The 20,738-nt window shown below is 34.2% G+C and overlaps 1 pseudogene; it reads left to right on the top strand.

The window, feature by feature from the left end:
* The first annotated feature begins 225 nt into the window (after positions 1–225).
* On the top strand, positions 226–16,002 carry LOC116105460 (annotated as a pseudogene).
* The last annotated feature ends 4,736 nt before the right edge of the window (positions 16,003–20,738 follow it).

The raw sequence follows: 20,738 nt of genomic DNA, 5'->3' as shown, positions 1-20,738 counted from the left end.
TCTCACTCGAATCTTTCCTACGAACCTCCTCGGCAAGAATTTTATCCTTGATATCAATGAGTTTTAATTTCGCACTACTTGTTGAATTATTAATTGCTGCTCTCATAGGCTCATACATCAGGCAAGGGCGAAAGACTAAGATAATAGAAGTAAAGATGTTGTGGTGTCCTAAAGAAAAAGAACTGGCTTATGATTCTCACTTCCCCTCGGATCTTTAGGTAAGTAATGTGTTATGCTAACTTCCTTCTTTATGAGCTCATCGAAACTAAAAGCAGAGTTAGAGGGTATAGAATGCCTAAAGCTATTGATGATAGCGGGATGGAGAATAGTGTTACAGCTACCTTACGACTTATGCTACCTTCTCAGAAAACCGCAGAAGGCTTACTTCTCAGAGACATAGTTAGACCAGCTTCCGCTTTCCCTACTGGTACTTCGAAAAGGCTACCTTCCCCTACTTATTGTCAATAATTCTTCTGAGCATACTAGCTTCAAGTATTCCACTCGGACCTTGTGACATTGATCTTCTTCTGCTTTATTAAGTTGGTGAAGAAAAGAGTTGGTGTTAAACACTAATAATAATTCATTAACCTTGACTACCTCGTTCGCCTCCTTCACTCACTTCAAATGAACCAAGTCTAGAAATTCCATCGCGAGAAACTTTTTGAAATCTGTTGACCCCTAGGACTACGGTTAGGAGTGCTCGTAACACAAGAAACTTCACATCTCGACCCTCTAACAATTGGACCAACCAGGATGATAGCCATCCAGCTGAGTGACGAGCAGATAAGCTTACTATAAGGAATAAAGAAGTCGATGAGTTCCTTTCTTAACAAGACGTCTACCTGCATATCCATGGTATCAGCTGCTAGCTTGAGTAAGGATTTTCCCAAGAAACCGAAGCAGGAAAAGTTTGGTGCGGGTCTCATGGTATCACTTTGGCTCGATGAACATGTAATGCCGCAAGTGAATTCCTACTATGTAAGGCATAGCGCTATCCTCTGTTTTTTTATGTAAAAGTGCCATCTGGTTAGATATGCTATCTTGCCCACCCTCAGTAGAGTTTCAAACTGTCTCAAGGCCCCTACGATTATCCCATCTCTAAGAATCTCAAGACTTGTGAAGAGGTTACCTGACTGACTCCTGTGCTGAACTAACGAATCTCGTTTTTCATGTTCTCGAAAGTAGAGTGAACTATCTTTTTGAACTGGAAACGAGATACACAATCGCTAGAGTGCGAACCTGAAGGACAATTGTGTTCTTTTACGATTATCAAGTGATCACTCCTATCAAAAGATATTCACCCAACAGCGACAACTATAGGGCAATAACACGGTGTCGATGGGATACAGAGCAGCACGAAAAAGGGAGAGAAAAAAGTCCCTGAATAAGGCAAGTAGCTCTTACTCCCCCTTGATTCATTTTTGAAGTCTCTTTGGAAAGTCAAAGTAGCCCCTAAATTTTTCAACGGTTGGGGAGATAGTCGTTGAAGCGAAGCCTATCGCCACGCCGACTATCAAATATGAGATTGGGCCCCTTCATAAAGATGGATAAGGAAGGAAAAGGTATGCAAGCTGAGGAGAAGGCTTCTTTTAGGACTAAGATTGCCTTCCCTCCCTAACTCTTATTGGGATAAGGCTTGTAAGCTTCTTCTTTGATAGCTAGATGTGACTCCAGTAGTTTCTGTACTGAAATCCCTGAGTCAGGTTGTTCCTGTCGGGTTATACAAGATATGACAGAAGAGATTAGATCGATCAAGTGATAACTGAAGATAGGGTCCATGATATCCACTTCGGTTCCTTTCTATAGCCATAGTTCAATATTAATTAGACTAGAAGATTGCTTCATCTTTAATGATTGGGTGGAAAAACTGTTTAAGGAAGGGAACATCACTCTCTCTAAGTCAGTTTTGGTGGACCCTCCCCCAACAAACCAATACCAGTTGTCTACACGAGGTAAAACACCATTAATACCTATCTATCCAATTTTCAATATTTTGAAAAATCTCAGTTCGTTAACATTCACCCTTTGGTCTCCTCTTCCTCTTCTTTGTCCCTTTTTTTCTTATACTAGACATGACATGCCTCATGTTCGTATCTTAACTGTGCAACCTTTTCTTGCAAACAATCCCTTCGTTGCTAACACTGGTAATGCCCCATCCTTTTAGTACTACCTTCGAGGAATTCCTCTCGTGCCCTGTATTGATAACAGTGCATTCTCTACCAGAACAACTTTGAGGCGAGGTAGCCATCCTCTTGCCAATCCTAAACAAGTCGAAGAGGCAGTATTTGTCAATCCCGCGAGGACAGCCCCCATCTTACTCAGTTGAGGGCTACAATCTTCAGACAAGAAAAAAGCTGCTTTTAAAACTATTTGGTAGGGAAGCCGTAAGAATTAGGGCACAAACTTCTTAATCAAAATCAATTTTTGCAAACGATGGTTGATTAATAATTGTATTAAAATCATTCATATGCTTTGTCACGGAAGCACCTTCTCTCATCTTAAGATTAAATAATGTTTTCATAAGATGTACCTTGTTATTTGCAGAAGGCTTCTCATTCATATCGGACAAGATCTTCATCAACCCTGTTGTGGTTGTCTCCTTTGCCACGTTACTTGCCATGTTCGTGGTCAATGTCAATCGAATGACTCCTAATACTTGTCTGTCAAGGAGTGCCCAATCTTCATCTGACATCTTTTCATGTTTTTCTCCTAAGAGAGGGAGATGTAATTTTCTACCATACAGATGATCTTCAATTTGCATCTACCAGAATGCGTAATCTGTTCCATCAAACTTGTTGATCCCAGGTACAGATCCTTCTTCTTCACCAACCATTGCTTTCTTCCTCAAACGTTGCTCTGATACTAGGTGTTGGGGGGATTTAATTGAATACTACTAAATCCTAAGTCCCTGAAAGCAAAAAATAATGCGAACAAAGGATACAAAATCACTACACACACAAACACAAGATTTATAGTGGTTCATTCTCTGGATGAGAGCTATGTCCACTTTGCCGCTGCGAAATTTCACTATGAAGAAGAAGAAAAATTACAAGAATCTCTCAAGCCTCACAAATTGTCTCACTCACTAAACCCTATTTGGTGGCTCTCACTCTAATTGTGGCTTTGCCTTCTATTCAATTTGTGTTGTCTAACTTTAGGACTTAACCCCTTTTTATAGGTAATACATGTGACACAATTCCTAATAGGACTCAAATCCCATATCCTAATAAGAATTATATTTTAATTCCTAATACAATTATAATCCTATTTCCAATTGTATTCTTAAAAAAAAAAAAAAACCAATTATACTTAAACACAAATTAGGAAAACCCATGTCCTAATCCAACTCTAATTTGGATTGAATTTGGCTCCACAATCTCAACAATGTCGTTAAAAATGGAGTCTAGATTTAGTTTATATTAAGACTTATATAGGAAAAAATGACGTTAATTTTTGATAATTATAAATACTTTTAACAGCAGCAAATGTGATGTTAATTATCAGAATTATAAGTACTTAGTACTATAATTAAGTAATGCTTATGCTTGAGATTCTACGTACAGTAGTAGAGAAATTATTTGCATGGAAAGTATAGAATCCTGGAATGGAACTTGTAGGCGCCATGAAAAGACCTGGTTTGCAAGTATAGAAATTGACTACCAATAGTCTTTCTTTTTCTTCTTCTCTATAAATATAATCAAATCCTTCATTTCTTCTTCTGCGTTTTGCTTATTTCTTCTTACGTACTTACTTCCATCTGCTTATTCATATCTCTGCAATTATCACTCTGTACACTTTGTGAGTTTCTTTCTCTTATTTAGTTATTTAATTACAACCATTCGCTTATTTCCTTTGTTGCAGTCTCTTGTTTAAGATTGCATACATTTTAGAGTTGAATTTTATGGAAGATTTTCAACTGTGTGCTCTTTTGTTTGCTCATTGATTTTGATTTTCTCCGTACACTAAACTTTACATATTCTAAATTTTGATCATTTTTCCATGTTTAGACTAGCCAGGTGTTGATATTGTTTATCATTTCTTTGAGTGCCAAAAATTTTGTCCATCTCTACAGAGCTTTAGACAAATTGGCTTGTATCATAAGGAAGATTTATGACAATTTTTTGTGATATTAGGGCAATTAATGAAAAATTTCTTTTATGCGATTTGGAGATTTTATCAACCAAGCTTATTTCCCCTTGATTATATATATTCGTATAATCATGAAAAGAAGGATTCTTTTCAGCAACGTATTGTATGGCACTAGGGTTTGTTATATATATTCATTCAGATTATTGAGTCCATGGATCAATCAACTTCCATTAAAACTTAAATGGGTAGGCATTTTTTAGGTCTGATTGTTCAATATGTGATTCTTATAATTTAAGAAATATTTGTTCAAGTTCATTAATTAAGCCTTGATGTGTTTCAAATTTCTTTACTTTTTATGCATCAAATGGGATTTTGTTAAGTGTTACTAATTTGGTGTTGATTAGGAAACAACAGTTGAAATTGTTTAGACTGAATGGGTAAGTCAATCGTATTGTATGGATTTGTTGTGGTTGAGCAACCAGAAGCCATAAAGTAATTTCTGGAGCAGATTTTGGGTGAAGGGATTGTCATAGATGTGGGAGTTTAGCAACAGGAAGGTTTAAAGGGCTATGCAATTGTACACTTCACAACAACTGAAGTTGTAGATACAATCAAGTCATTGGCTGACGAACGCCTTTGGTATGGGAATTCTTACTTGAAAGCTCAAAATATGGGTGAGGGACCAAAACCAAGTCACCTTCAGCATATGATTAAGGATGTAAAGTTGCACTTTGGTTTTCAATTGTCAGACATAAAGTTTTCATCACTATGGACTCAAGAAAATGTTTTTGTCGAGTTTGGATTAGGACTAAGAAAATTTATCTTTTTTCTATCTTATAATTCTGTGGAATATAAGCTTCAACTCCCGTACGAGAGCATTAGGCTAGTTGAGTTGCGCCGTCTACAAGACAAGAGGTTTATCATCATTCAAGTGTGTTGTTTAAACTAATTTGTATTGTATTTTTTTATTTTTTATTTCTGCAATATAGAATTGCTTCTTATTGTACTCTACTGCTACATAGTTTGCATTATTTAAGATTTTATTTCGATCGCTAGTGGATGATTTGGTACTTAAGGCTATAGTTAAAAATTGTTCTCGTTCTTAAAATTGCTAGCAATAATACATTTTAATCTGTGTGACAACTGAGGACAATTCTTAACATGTTCTTTTTCATCTTTCTGTGTTGCTATTGTTAGTTTTTCAGTGTTCCTCGGATATATTACAAAGATTTGCCTGATCAAACCTTTTTTAGAGATGACACTGATGTTCAGTGGATTCATGAAGTTGATTTTACTCCATCCTCATGCATTGGCCAATCTACTGCTTTATGTTTGGAACTCCCAACCACTGGTTATCTTTCAGATTTTCAGAAAGATTTCGCTTACTACAAAGAAACTGTAAGGAAACTCGTTGTGGAGAGAGGTTCAACTTCCTCTTGCTACTCTGATCATGTCCCAACTGTAAGTCCACTCGAAGGATTTAACTTGTCATTTTGTATCCTGTTTAAGATTAATACCTTGGTTCAACATGGTTGTACTCCTAGGCCAGCAGTAGATGATAAATTTTTTTCGGATGGTTGAACCGCATAGAAGAAATGTGGCATTTGTAGAACATGCTCTTGAGACACTGTTTTATTCAAAACGATGTTGCTTTGAACCTCGACAGTGGCTCAGAGAACAATACCAAAAGTACAACATGGCTGCAATACCTCTTATGTTGCCTGCCATCAGTTTAAGTCACGTATTGGTATATATGCGCAGGGTTCTAGTCACCCCATCTAAAGTATATTTCTTTGGTCCAGAGATTGTTCTATCCAGTAATGTGTTACGCACATATTCTAATGATGGTGAGAACTTTATTCGTGTTTCTTTTGTTAATGAGGATCTTGTAAAAATACATCCAACAGATTTATCTCCTCGAGCATCTTTGGCGAATATTGAAAGGCATACTAGAGTTTATCAAAAGATATTGTCAACTTTGAGAACTGGCATTGTTATTGGAGATAAAAAGTTTGAATTTCTGGCCTTTCTAATAGTCAACTGAAAGATAATTCTGTGTGGATGTTTGCATCTAGACCAAGGCTAACTGCAAGTGAAATCAGAGAGAGGTTGGGTGATTTTAGCTCGATAAGGAATGTGGCAAAATATTCTACTAGACTCGGTCAATCATTCAGCTCCTCCAGGGAAGCTGTGAATGTTGATAAGAATGAAATTGAAGAATTTTTTGATATAGAAGTTGAAAGAGGGGGAGTCAAATATGTTTTCTCTAATGGCATTGGGAAAATATTAGCTACATTGGCTCATATGGTGGTTGGAAGGTGTGGCTTCAGAATTGTTCCATTCGTCTTTCAGATTTTATATGGCTGGTATAAAGGTGTCATAGCGGTTGATCCAATTTCATCAATAAAGTTGTCAATGAGACCAAGTATGTCCAACTACAAATTAGATAATGTTAGTCTTGATATTTTGGAATGGAGCAAGTATCAGCTGTGTTATCTTAATCGCCAATTGGTGATACTTTTGTCGACTCTCGGTGTCAGGGATTATGTGTTTGAGAAGAAGCAAACATATGTGATTTCTCAACTGGATACAATTTTAACAGATCCCTTAAAGGAATAGGAAGCACTTAACTTGATGTCTTCAGGAGCGATCACATATGTACTGAAAGATATGCTTGACCATTATTCTAAGCCACATGAAGAACCATTTCTTTCAATGATGTTGCAAATATTTCACTCGTCAATATTGAAAGACTTGAAAACGAAAAAAAGAATCTTTATCCCAAGGGGACGAGCAATGATAGGGTGTCTAGATGAGATAGGAATCTTTGAATATGGTCAGGTGTTTGTGCAATGTTCAAGTCGCCAGGCTGAGTTATCGACCAATTCCTTAGCTTTGTTTAGTGGCAGAGTGTTAAACCAAAGTAGCGTAATAAGGGGAATGGTAATTGTTGTGAAAAATCCATGTCTACATCTTGGAGATGTTCGTGTTCTAAAGGCTGTCGATGTTCCGGCGTTGCACCACATGGTGGATTGCATAGTATTTCCAGCTAAAGGAAAGTGGTCAGCTTGTCATATACACCACATAACATGCTTACACATGCACAAAACATAGATTGTCTTATTACATATTATATGTTTCTTACTTGCATACAATTTTAATATCAAACTCAAAAAATTTCTAAATTGGTTACCACCCTCTTAAAGATCACATTACATTCTTCTTGTGCACTGATATTTTGTTTTCCTAGGCATAATTTCTTTATAAAGCATATTTACAGTGACATTATTTACATTGTTAACTAGACCTCATCCCGATGAATGTTAGGGGAGTGACTAGGATAGAGATATCTACTTTGTTTGTTGAGATCGTGATCTCATTCCTCCTCGCCAGTATCCACCTATGGATTATGCTTCTCCACCACCTAAGATTCTTGATAATGAAGTTACAATTGAGGTATTACTCAATCTAGCCTGCCAAGAATTGTTCAAACACATACATGAATTATGGCTTATTGCATTAGTTCATTTTCTTTTGAATGCTAATGAGTGCATTTTTTTTTCTATGCCTTAACATAGGCACTATTGTGGCAAGAATGTGGAGGATTATTTTGGAGATTACATGGTCAATGAAAACTTGGGAATAATCTGTAATGCCCATATTGTATTTGTAGATATTAGTCCTTACAAGGCAATGTGTTGGCAACATATTCTTCTTGCAAAGCTAGCCTCTATTGCTGTTAACTTCTAAAAAACCAGAGTACCTGCTAGAATCCCTCAATGTTTACAAGTTAGAAATTTTCCGGATTACATGGAAAAGCACGAAGAGAATCCTATGAATCATGAAGTGTGATTGGGAAACTTTATCGTGAGGTAAAAGATCTTGTGCCAAAGATGGGCACTATCAAATCCTCATTCACCTCGGACAAGGCGAGGCAATCTTATGACCTTGACATGGAAGTGGAGGGCTTCAAGGACTACATTGATGATGCTTTTTATTACAAACGTGAGTATGATTATAGATTGGGAAATCTGATGGACTATTTTGGGATATCAACCGAGGGTGAAATACTTAGTAGTCAAATAATGAAAATGGCAAAATCTTTTAGTAAGAAAAGGGATTTGGAAGGAATCAAATTGGCTGTGAAGTCATTGATAAAGGAAGCCAGGGAATGGTTCAACAAGAAGGAAAATGAATCTGATGGTCCTGAGAAAGTATTCATCAAAGCATCAACTTGGTATTATGTTACATATCATCCAAGTTTTTGGGGTCGGTACAATGAAAGACTAAATCGCGAGCATTTCCTTAGTTTTCCATGGTGTGTTCATGATAAACTTCTTGAGATCAAGAGAGACGGGCAGAGAATCTTAACGGCTTTGCATCATTCTTCATTACAAGCCTAGTTCTTCATATGAAGTTCTTGTTTGTCGCTTGATATCATTTGAAGAGAGATGCCTTGACAAGAGTACTTCATTATGTGAATATATATGTTTATTTGTACAACTATTCAGTTTGAGTGTCAACTTTATATTGTATTGATTGTTGTGTGTTTGTCAATATTGTAAGTGTCTCAAAACTTGTTGTATCTTACTATTTGTTATTCAATAAATCTGTGGTTTGTTTTTGCTGCAAATTTAAATAAATGGCCTTCTTCAAAGAAGAACATTTTGGTGAATCCGTTGCACTTGTTACCACCCAATTGTGAATTACGTGTATGCTATTGGCGTTACTTTTATTGACTTCTTTTCTGTGCAACGGATACACAAAAAACTTTCTCTCTTGTTTCAAGGATTTTGTATGATTTGCAAATGTATGTATGTATGTAACATTCTGGCCTGCCTCAATTTTTACACAAGAGTGTGCTTGTATTTGAACTTTTATTAGCAAATATCAACTTTTAAGTAGCGAAAATTACTTTATTTCTAATGGATAATATTATTCATTAAACATTTTTGGAAAATTATTTTTGAAAAACTATTTCAAGAAAGAGTTTTGTCACATATTTTAAAAATATCTTCCAATAATTAGAACAAAAAAGTACATAATTATAGAAGAAACATTATATTCAATACGCATTTAGCAATAAATATTTTGAAGAGTTTTCTTAATGTGGGTTAAAATAATAGAATCCATAAATAAATTGATAACTCTTATAAAGATATTATTTATTACTACAAATATTTTTAAACATACTTAATATTTGCAATGTTATTTTCCTTAACAATGTTAAATTAATTAAAAAACTTTAAATTAAATTAATAGAAAGATAAGAAGAAAGGTAAGGTCAAAATAAAATATGATTGTGGGTCCTACTCCTACAAGCAACTTAACTTAAGGAAGTAGGGGAAAATACTCCAAAATGGGGAGCAAAAGACCCCACCTTTCATTGTCTTATTATGTACGGACAACATTTTCACCTTTTTATTTTAATTATTTATTTATTTTTATATGTGGATTTTATCACCATGATTGAGGTTATAAAATAAAGATTGGTTCATAAGTTTATTCTTTATTTATTTCTTTTTCTTTTTCCCTTTTCAAATATTGATGATTCAAAACGTGTGTAGCCATACTGTAGTAAATAGTAAAACATTAATCCCCATGTGTTTAGCCTCCAAAAAAAAATATTTTCCACTTAATATTGTTGACAGCTTTTAATAATAGATTGATTGAATTTAAATAAATTAGTAAAAACGTTATTTTCTCACAAATTTAAACATATTAACCTAAAGGTTTGTAAAAAATTTGGATAAAATCATATTTTCAAAATAGATGAATGCTCCCTACAAAAAAGATAAAACACCTCATGTACCTCACAAATAATACAATTATTAATTAGAAAATGTTATGTTTATAATATTTTCTCACAAACTTTCTTTCACAACCTCGATGTAACAGCTCACAATTGGTCAGTTCGTAAAGGGTTCCATTTCGGGTTATGCTTTCATCACTTAGTTGCTTCACCATATACTCCACAACACATTTATGCTTTCCCTTAACCCTTTTCTTAAGCAAGAGTTTTACTTCTCTGTTAACCCAACCATACTCTTCACTTCAACTTACCCAATTATTTTTCTCCACCTCATCAACTTTCGATTAATTTAGTTAAATATTATAAAAAAGGTTTTATAATTTAAGAAAAAAACTTATAAAATATAATATGAAAATAGTTTTTATTTTTTTGAATTTTGAATAAAATCAATAAGGATTTTATATCTAAAATTGCTTTTAAACAATACAAAAAATCTTCTAGTAAACAACAGGACGTAATGTCAACGTTGGCAAACACACATCAGCAGTAGGAGTATTGTAATGCATGGCCCCGCGAAGCAGAGAATCTTTGTGGAATTAAAGAGAAAGAGACATACAGTACTGCACAGTAGCGGCAATATTCACATAAAAGAAAATTGGCCTGCCATTGACGAAGACAATCAACTTACTCTTCATTCTTTACTTACAGCACTCTTCAGCTTTCTTGGCTTCTGGGTTTTTTTCTCTGGCGAGTCTTCTTCTTGCTTTTGTTTTCACTCAAAGTTCATTTCTTTTTGTTATTTAAAGAAACAAGTTGGCTTTGACGAAGACGATCAACTTACTCTTCACTCTTTGCTTACAGCACTCTTCATCTTCTTGGCTTCTGGGTTTTTTCTCTGGTGAGTCTTCTTCTTCTTCGGCAGCAAATGAACTTAAGGAAGAGGGGAAATACTCCAAAATGGGGAGCAAAAGACCCCACTTTCATTGTCTTATTATGTACGGACAACATTTTACATTTTACCTTTTTATTTTATATTTATTATTTTATATGGGATTTTATCACCATGATTGAGGTTATAAATAAAGATTGGTTCATAAATTTATTCTTTATTTATTTCTTTTTCTTTTTCCCTTTTCAAATATTGATGATCAAAACGTGTGTAGCATATTGTAGTAAATAGTAAAACATTAATCCCCATGGTTTAGCCTCCCAAAAAAAATATTATCCACTTAATATTGTCGATAGTAGAGGTGAAAAAATAGGCCGGGTTAGACGGGTCACCCTAACCCCGCCCGTAATGAAGAGGGTTCACCCGCAAGCAACCCCCGGATGGGCCAAGTTGCAAATGACAACTCGGCGGCCCGGGGTTGCTATTTTGTCCCCTCTGTAGGAGGACCGCCAACCCGGCGGGTGCATGCGGGTTGGCTGTTGCCAACCCCAGGGTTGGTTGGCTGTTGCCAACAGCCAACCCGCAGGTTGGTACAGCAACCCACCGGGTTGGCCAAAAAAAATTAAAAAAAAATGTAAAATTTATTTATTTAAAATTACCCTTTACCCTTGAAATATAGCCATTTTATAGCCATTGGAGGGGTCTTTTTGTCATTTTCTTTCCCATTTTTTCTATAAATTGGCCCAAACTTCATATTTTTCTCACAACTCAATCTCTCATTCTCTCATATTCTCTAATCTCTAATTATTCTCTTAATCTTTTTGTTACAATTTGCTCTTATTTAATTTTATTGTTTTTTGCAATTTTCAATTCATATTTCCAATTTTCCAAATTCAAATTTCCAATTTCCATATTCCAATTCTCTTTCTTTAATTTTTATTTTTTTACATCAATTTTTTTTTTCAACTACAAGTCTACAATGGATAGATATTTCTTTCCCACCAATTTCAATGATGAAGAAAACTATTATCTAGTCCTAGTCCCGCGATTTTACTATGAATGCAGTAGATTCAAATGTCCCGCTGTCCCAATCCCAGTCTCAGAATCCGATACACCTCAAAATATGCCGTCGATTCCAACAGCTCCCGGTGGTTCTAGAAGTCGTCCTCGTCACGTCGTCCCTGTCCAACTTCATCTCAAGTTGAGGCGGGATCAAACTGCCCTCGAAAGCGAAGAAGACAGAAACATCAGACGTTTGGGCGCATTTCGACAAGTTTTATGAGACAGAAAATGGCGTTCAAGTCAAGAAAGCAAGATGCAAATATTGTGCAAATGTTTATAAAGCTGATTCAGGTAATGGTACTAGCACTTTAAAAGGCCTTGCTAATAAACATATTAATCAACATGGAAATAGAGAAAGCAATCAAACTCAAATAACTAATATGGGTACTACTTGGCGTTTAATTTGATGTATATAGGGAACAGTTAGCTTTATATATTGCTGCATCTAATCAACCTATTAATATGGCAGAAGATAAATATTTTGAAAGATTTGTTCAAAATATTTTTTCCAGGATTTAAAAGTTATTCAAAACTGCAACTAGAAATGATTTAATAAAATTGGTTAAAAAAAGAATTAGAATTAAAAATAAATTCATACTTGTCATATTAGTGTGGCTCAACTGTCGATATTTGGAGCGGTAGAGTTAAACAAGATTATATTTGTGTGACTAGTCATTATTTTGATAATGAATTTAAAATAAATAAATCTTTATTAGGATTTAGATTAATTGATGTGGATCATAGTGGTTAGAAATTATAATAAAATTGCTGAAGTTTTAGAAGATTATGATTATTGATAAAGTGATAAGTTTAACTTTAGATAATAAAAGTTCTAATAGTAAAGCTATAGAATTTTTTCAAAATAATTACTTTATAACAATTTGAAGTTTTTTCACCAACGTTGTGCATGTCATGTATTAATTTAATTGTGAAAAGTGGTATGAAAACAATTAAACAAAATATTGAAAAATTAGGGAATCTTTAGCTTAGATTACTGGTAGTAATAAAGAAATGCTGAATTTCAAGAAGCTTGTATAAAATCAAAATTGTCTCTTAGAACTTTTGCATAGATATGCCTGTTAGATGGATAGTAATTATTAATGCTTGATTCATGTTTATTATGCTAATATAATTAGTTATTTGTAGCCAATAATAGAGGTCCTCATATTTGGTAGAAAATGATTGGAAGATAGCTAAAGTATTTCATTATTTTCTCAAATGGTTTTACCAATCCACTTTAAACTTTCTGATGTGTATTATCCTCTAGTCCATTGGTAATATATACATTATAAAAATTTCGAGGTATTTACAAAAAACAGAGACAATGAAATTTTACATGCACCAATAAAGGCAATGGAATTTTTTTTTTTGAAATATTGGAACCCATTCCTTTTCTTATTGTTTAGGTGCTATATTTGATCCTAGAATTAAATTAGCACGTTAGAAAAGGTTTTTGACAAATTAAGTGAAAATTACAAACCGAATCATATGTCAATCAAATAGGAGAGGTAAAAAATAGTCTTTTCAAAGTATATTTCTAATATGAAACAGGTATGGGAACCCGCAGTCGCAAGAGGCGAAATATCCAGAGGAGTTGTAGCAGAAGAAAAAACAATGAAGACTTATACTCTTGGAATGCAATGAATAGGCCGAAGAGGACCGAATCCGAAGCACAGCCTCCTCTTCAGAAGCACCACCAACAACAACAACAACAACAACTAATATACTGTCCTCCATGGAGTCACAGAATAATGAACTTCAACAATATTGGCAACCCCCGAAAGTTTTCAACAGGTCACTGATATCTTAGAGTATTGGAGAGCCAGAAAAGTATTTTTCCGATATTATCAGACTTGCTTAGAGTTTCCGCTATTCTGTCTCAACCGTCTCATCCGAACAAACATTAGTGCAAGGGAAGGATTTTAATGAAAGGAGGACTAAACTTGCTCCAAAAATGATTAAGTCCTCACATGTCTTCGAGATTGGGAACGATCGCGCCATCAAGATCAATATGAGTATCGATAGTACTTTAGTAGAATCATTTCAATTTTATAATATAGATGATACAGATGAAGGAGGTCCTAGTGAACCACCCCCAAATTAATTGTTTTGTAAAATGTAATTGTAAATTAATTGTCAATCATTGCACTCTTTTTTCTTTACCAGTTTTTCCCATTGGGTTTTTCCTGATGAGGTTTTTAACAGAGGCAATAATTGTTGTAATTTCTTATTTATTTTTTGATAAAGATAAGTCTAATTTTTCTTATCTTACATTTTATTGTATTAAAATTGAATTAATATGAAATGTAACAAAAAAAAAATTGAATTGAATTGAATTATGATATTTGAAAAACTAACTAAAACCAATTATATTTTATAATTATTATTTGAAAAGTTAAATTAAAAAAACAAAAAAAAATAAGAAAATGGGTAACCCGGCCCGGACCGGCTAACCTGGCGGGTTAGGGTGGTGGGCCGGGCTGGGCCAACCATTTTCTCCAAAATGGCGGGCCTAACCAGCCCACATTGTTGGCGGGCGGGTTAGGCCCGGCCCGTCAACCTTCGTAACCCACTGCGGGCTAGGCCGGAAGGGTTACTTTTCCACCTTTAGTCGCAGCTTTTGAATATTAGATGGATTGAATTGAAATGAATTAGAACTTAGGGAATTCGATTTTCAATCAAGAAATTAGAACTTGGGTAATAGATTCTATGATTTGGGTTAGCGTATTTAGGTGAAATCAACACCCTAGCATTTGATTTAGCATTGTTTAATTAGTTAAGTTGTTGGGTTTTGCTTTAATTTCATTTTCATTCATTTTTATTTTGTTACTTTGTATTTAGTTTGATAATTTTCCATCAATCCAAATTATTGTTTCTTCAATTAGGACTTAAACTAGAAAAATCGCTACTTAGTAACACTATCCTCGTGGGAACGATACTCTATTTATCACTTTATTACTTTGTGCGACTAGTATACTTGCTATATTTTGCATGTTGTAAGAAACACGCATCATCACATTACATTCTTCTTGTGCACTGATATTTTGTTTTCTTAGGCATAATTTCTCTATAAAGCATATTTACAGTGACATTATTTACATTGTTAACTAGACCTCATCCCGATGAATGTTAGGGGAGTGACTAGGATGGAGATATCTACTTTGTTTGTTGGGATTGTGATCTCATTCCTCCCCGCCAATATCCACCTATGGATTATGCTTCTCCACCACCTAAGATTCTTGATAATGACGTTACAATTGAGGTATTACTCAATCTAGCCTGCCAAGAATTGTTCAAACACATACATGAATTATGGCTTATTGCATTAGTTCATTTTCTTTTGAATTCTAATGAGTGCATTTTTTTTTTCTATGCCTTAACAGAGGCACTATTGTGGCAAGAATGTGGAGGAATATTTTGCAGATTACATGGTCAATGAAAACTTGGGAATAATTTGTAATGCCCATATTGCATTTGTAGATATTAGTCCTTACAAGGCAATGTGTTGGCAACATATTCTTCTTGCAAAGCGAGCCTCTATTGCTGTTGACTTCTCAAAAACCGGAGTACCTGCTAGAATCCCTCAACGTTTACAAGTTAGAAATTTTCCGGATTACATGGAAAAGCACAAAGAGAATCCTATGAATCATGAAGTGTGATTGGGAAACTTTATAGTGAGGTAAAAGATCTTGTGCCAAAGATGGGTACTATCAAATCCTCGTTCACCTCGGATGAGGCGAGGCAATTTTATGACCTTGACATGGAAGTGGAGGGCTTCAAGGACAACATTGATGATGCTTTTTATTACAAACGTGAGTATGATTATAGATTGGGAAATCTGATGGACTATTTTGGGATATCAACCGAGGGTGAAATACTCAGTAGTCAAATAATGAAAATGGAAAAATCTTTTAGTAAGAAAAGGGATTTTGAAGGAATCAAATTGGCTGTGAAGTCATTGATAAAGGAAGCTAGGGAATGGTTCAACAAGAAGGAAAATGAATCTGATGGTCTTAAGAAAGTACTCATCAAAGCATCAACTTGGTATTATGTTACATATCATCCAAGTTTTTGGGGTCTGTACAATGAAGGACTAAATCGCGAGCATTTTCTTAGTTTTCCATGGTGTGTTCATGATAAACTTCTTGAGATCAAGAGAGACAGGCAGAGAATCTTAAGGGCTTTGCATCATTCTTCATTACAAACCTAGTTCTTCATATGAAGTTCTTGTTTGTCGCTTGATATCATTTGAAGAGAGATGCCTTGACAAGAGTACTTCATTATGTGAATATATATGTTTATTTGTACAATTATTCAGTTCAGAGTGTCAACTTTATATTGTATTGATTGTTGTGTGTTTGTCAATATTGTAAGTGTCTCAAAACTTGTTGTATCTTACTATTTGTTATTCAATAAATCTGTGGTTTGCTGGCTTGCCTTAAAATTTTGCTGCAAATTTAAATAAATGGCCTTCTTCAAAGAAGAACATTTTGGTGAATCCGTTGCACTTGTTACCACCCAATTGTGAATCACGTGTTTGCTATTGGCGCTACTTTTATTGACTTCTTGTCTGTGCAACAGATACACAAAAAGCTTTCTCTCTTGTTTCAAGGATTTTGTATGATCTGCAAATGTATGTATGTATGTATGTAACATTCTGGTCTGCCTCAATTTTTACGCAAGAGTGTGCTTGTATTTGAACTTTTATTAGCAAATATCAACTTTTAAGTAGCGAAAATTACTTTATTTCTAATGGATAATATTATTCATTAAACATTTTTGGAAAATTATTTTTGAAAAACTATTTCAAGAAAGAGTTTTGTAACATATTTTAAAAATATCTTCCAATAATTAGAACAAAAAAATACATAACTATAGAAGAAACATTATATTCAATACGCATTTAGCAATAAATATTTTGAAGAGTTTTCTTAATGTGGGTTAAAAGAATAGAATCCATAAATAAATTGATAACTCTTATAAAGATATTATTTATTACTACAAATATTTTAAATATACTTAATATTTGCAATGTTATTTTCCTTAACAATGTTAAATTAATTAAAAAACTGTAAATTAAATTAATAGAAAAGTAAGAAGAAAGATAAGGTCAAAATACAATATGATTGTGGGGTCCTACTCCTGCAAGCAACTGAACTTAAGGAAGAAGGGGAAAATACTCCAAAATGGGGAGCAAAAGACCCCACCTTTCATTGTCTTATTATGTACGGACAACATTTTTACATTTTTACCTTTTTATTTTAATTATTTATTTATTTTTATATGTGGATTTTATCACCATGATTGAGGTTATAAAATAAAGATTGGTTCATAAATTTATTCTTTATTTATTTCTTTTTCTTTTTCCCTTTTCAAATATTGATGATTCAAAACGTGTGTAGCCATATTGTAGTAAATAGTAAAACATTAATCCCCATGTGTTTAGCCTCCCAAAAAAAATATTATCCACTTAATATTGTCGATAGTAGAGGTGAAAAAATAGGCCGGGTTAGACGGGTCAACCCTAACCCCGCCCGTAATGAAGAGGGTTCAACCCGCAAGCAACCCCCGGATGGGCCAAGTTGCAAAATGACAACTCGGCGGCCCGCGGGTTGCTATTTTGTCCCCTCTGTAGGAGGACCGCCAACCCGGCGGGTTGCATGCGGGTTGGCTGTTGCCAACCCACCGGGTTGGTTGGCTGTTGCCAACAGCCAACCCGCAGGTTGGTAACAGCCAACCCACCGGGTTGGCCAAAAAAAATTAAAAAAAAATGTAAAATTTATTTATTTAAAATTACCCTTTTACCCTTGAAATATAGCCATTTTATAGCCATTGGAGGGGTCTTTTTCGTCATTTTCTTTCCCCATTTTTTTCTATAAATTGGCCCTAAACTCTCATATTTTTCTCACAACTCAAATTCTCTCATTCTCTCATATTCTCTAATCTCTAATTTATTCTCTTAATCTTTTTGTTATCAATTTGCTCTTATTTTAATTTTTATTAGTTTTTGCAATTTTCAATTCATATTTCCAATTTTCCAAATTCCAAATTTCCAATTTCCATATTCCAATTCTCTTTCTTTAATTTTTATTTCTTCTACATCAATTTTTTTTTTTCAACTACAAGTCTACAATGGATAGATATTTCTTTCCCACCAATTTCAATGATGAAGAAAACTATTATCCTAGTCCTAGTCCCGCTGATTTTACTATGAATGCAGTAGATTCAAATAGTCCCGCTGTCCCAATCCCAGTCTCAGAATCCGATACACCTCAAAATATGCCGTCGATTCCAACAGCTCCCGGTGGTTCTAGAAGTCGTCCTCGTCATCGTCGTCCTCGTCCAACTTCATCTCAAGTTGAGGCGGGATCATCAACTGCCGTCGAAAGCGAAGACAGACACACATCAGACGTTTGGGCGCATTTCGACAAGTTTTATGAGACAGAAAATGGCGTTCAAGTCAAGAAAGCAAGATGCAAATATTGTGCAAATGTTTATAAAGCTGATTCAGGTAATGGTACTAGTACTTTAAAAAGGCATGCTAATAAACATATTAATCAACATGGAAATAGAGAAAGCAATCAAACTCAAATAACTAATATGGGTACTACTTGGCGTTATAATTCTGATGTATATAGGGAACAGTTAGCTTTATATATTGCTGCATCTGATCAACCTATTAATATGGCAGAAGATAAATATTTTGAAAGATTTGTTCAAAATTCATTTTTTCCAGGATTTAAAAGTTATTCTAAAACTGCAACTAGAAATGATTTAATAAAATTGTTTAAAAAAATGAAATTAGAATTAAAAAATAAATTTCATACTTGTCATATTAGTGTGGCTTTAACTGCTGATATTTGGAGTGGTAGAGCTAAACAAGATTATATTTGTGTGACTAGTCATTATTTTGATAATGAATTTAAATTAAATAAATCTTTATTAGGATTTAGATTAATGGATGTGGATCATAGTGGTTTAGAAATCTATAATAAAATTATTGAAGTTTTAGAAGATTATGATATTATTGATAAAGTGATAAGTTTAACTTTAGATAATGCAAGTTCTAATAGTAAAGCTATAGAATTTTTTCAAAATAATTATCTTTTATATAATAATTTGAAGTTTTTTCACCAACGTTGTGCATGTCATGTTATTAATTTAATTGTGAAAAGTGGTATGAAAACAATTAAAAAAAATATTGATAGAATTAGGGAATCTTTAGCTTGGATTACTAGTAGTAATAAAAGAAATGCTGAATTTCAAGAAGCTTGTATAAAATCAAATATGTCTCCTAGAACTTTTGCATTAGATATGCCTGTTAGATGGAATAGTACTTATTTAATGCTTGATTCATGTTTACCTTATGCTAATATAATTAGTTATTTTGTAGCAAATAATAGAGGTCCTCATCATTTGGTAGAAAATGATTGGAAGATAGCTAAAGTATTTCATTCTTTTCTCAAATGTTTTTACCAAGCCACTTTACAACTTTCTGGTGTGTATTACCCTACTAGTCCATTGGTAATACATGCAATTATAAAAATTTCCGAGTTATTTACAAAAAACAAAGATGATGAAATTTTACATGCACCAATAAAGGCAATGGAAAATTTTTTTTTGAAATATTGGAGACCCGTTCCTTTTCTTTATTGTTTAGGTGCTATATTTGATCCTAGAATTAAATTAGCACGTTTAGAAAATGGTCTTGACAATTTAAGTGAAAATTTACAAAACGAATCATATATCAATCAAATAGGAGAGGTAAAAAATAGTCTTTTCGAAGTATATTTCCAATATGAAAACAGGTATGGGAACCCGCAGTCGCAAAGAGGCGAAATATCCAGAGAAGCTGTAGCAGAAGAAACAAATGAAGACTTATTCTCTTGGAATGCACTGAATAGGCCGAAGAGGACCCGAGTCCGAAGCACAGCCTCCTCTTCAGACGCACCACCACCAACAACAACAACAACTAATATGCTGTCCTCCATGGAGTCGCAGAGTAATGAACTTCAACAATATTTGGCAACCCCCGAAATGTTTTCAACAGGTCACTTTGATCTCTTAGAGTATTGGAGAGCCAGAAAATGTATTTTTCCGGTATTATCAAGACTTGCCTTGGATGTTTTCGCTGTTCCTGTCTCAACCGTCTCATCCGAACAAACATTTAGTGCAAGTGGAAGGATTTTAAATGAAAGGAGGACTAAACTTGCTCCAAAAATGATTGAAGTCCTCACATGTCTTCGAGATTGGGAACGATCGCGCCATCAAGATCAATATGAGGTTATCGATAGTACTTTAGTAGAATCATTTCAATTTTATAATATAGATGATACAGATGAAGGAGGTCCTAGTGAACCACCCCCAAATTAATTGTTTTGTAAAATGTAATTTGTAAATTAATTGTCAATCATTGCACTCTTTTTTCTTTACCAAGTTTTTCTCCCATTGGGTTTTTCCTGATGAGGTTTTTAACGAGGCAATAATTGTTGTAATTTCTTATTTTATTTTTTGATAAATGAATAAGTCTAATTTTTCTTATCTTACAATTTTATTGTATTAAAATTGAATTAATATTTGAAATGTTAACAAAAAAAAAATTGAATTGAATTGAATTATTGATATTTGAAAAACTAACTAAAACCAATTATATTTATAATTATTTATTTGAAAAGTTAAATTAAAAAAACAAAAAAAAATAAGAAAATCGGGCTAACCCGGCCCGGACCGCGCCTAACCTGGCGGGTTAGGGTTGGTGGGCCGGGCTGGGCCAACCATTTTCTCCAAAATGGCGGGCCTAACCCAGCCCACATTTGTTGGCGGGCGGGTTAGGCCCGGCCCGTCAACCTTCGTAACCCACTGCGGGCTAGGCCGGACGGGTTACTTTTCCACCTTTAGTCGACAGCTTTTGAATATTAGATGGATTGAATTGAAATGAATTAGTAA

This window comes from Pistacia vera, unplaced genomic scaffold (assembly GCF_008641045.1).
Source record: "Pistacia vera cultivar Batoury unplaced genomic scaffold, PisVer_v2 Contig5, whole genome shotgun sequence".
In the NCBI taxonomy this organism is placed as follows: domain Eukaryota; kingdom Viridiplantae; phylum Streptophyta; class Magnoliopsida; order Sapindales; family Anacardiaceae; genus Pistacia; species Pistacia vera.
The sequence above is the reverse complement of the archived record's forward strand: the minus strand, read 5'-3'. Positions and strand labels throughout refer to the sequence as shown.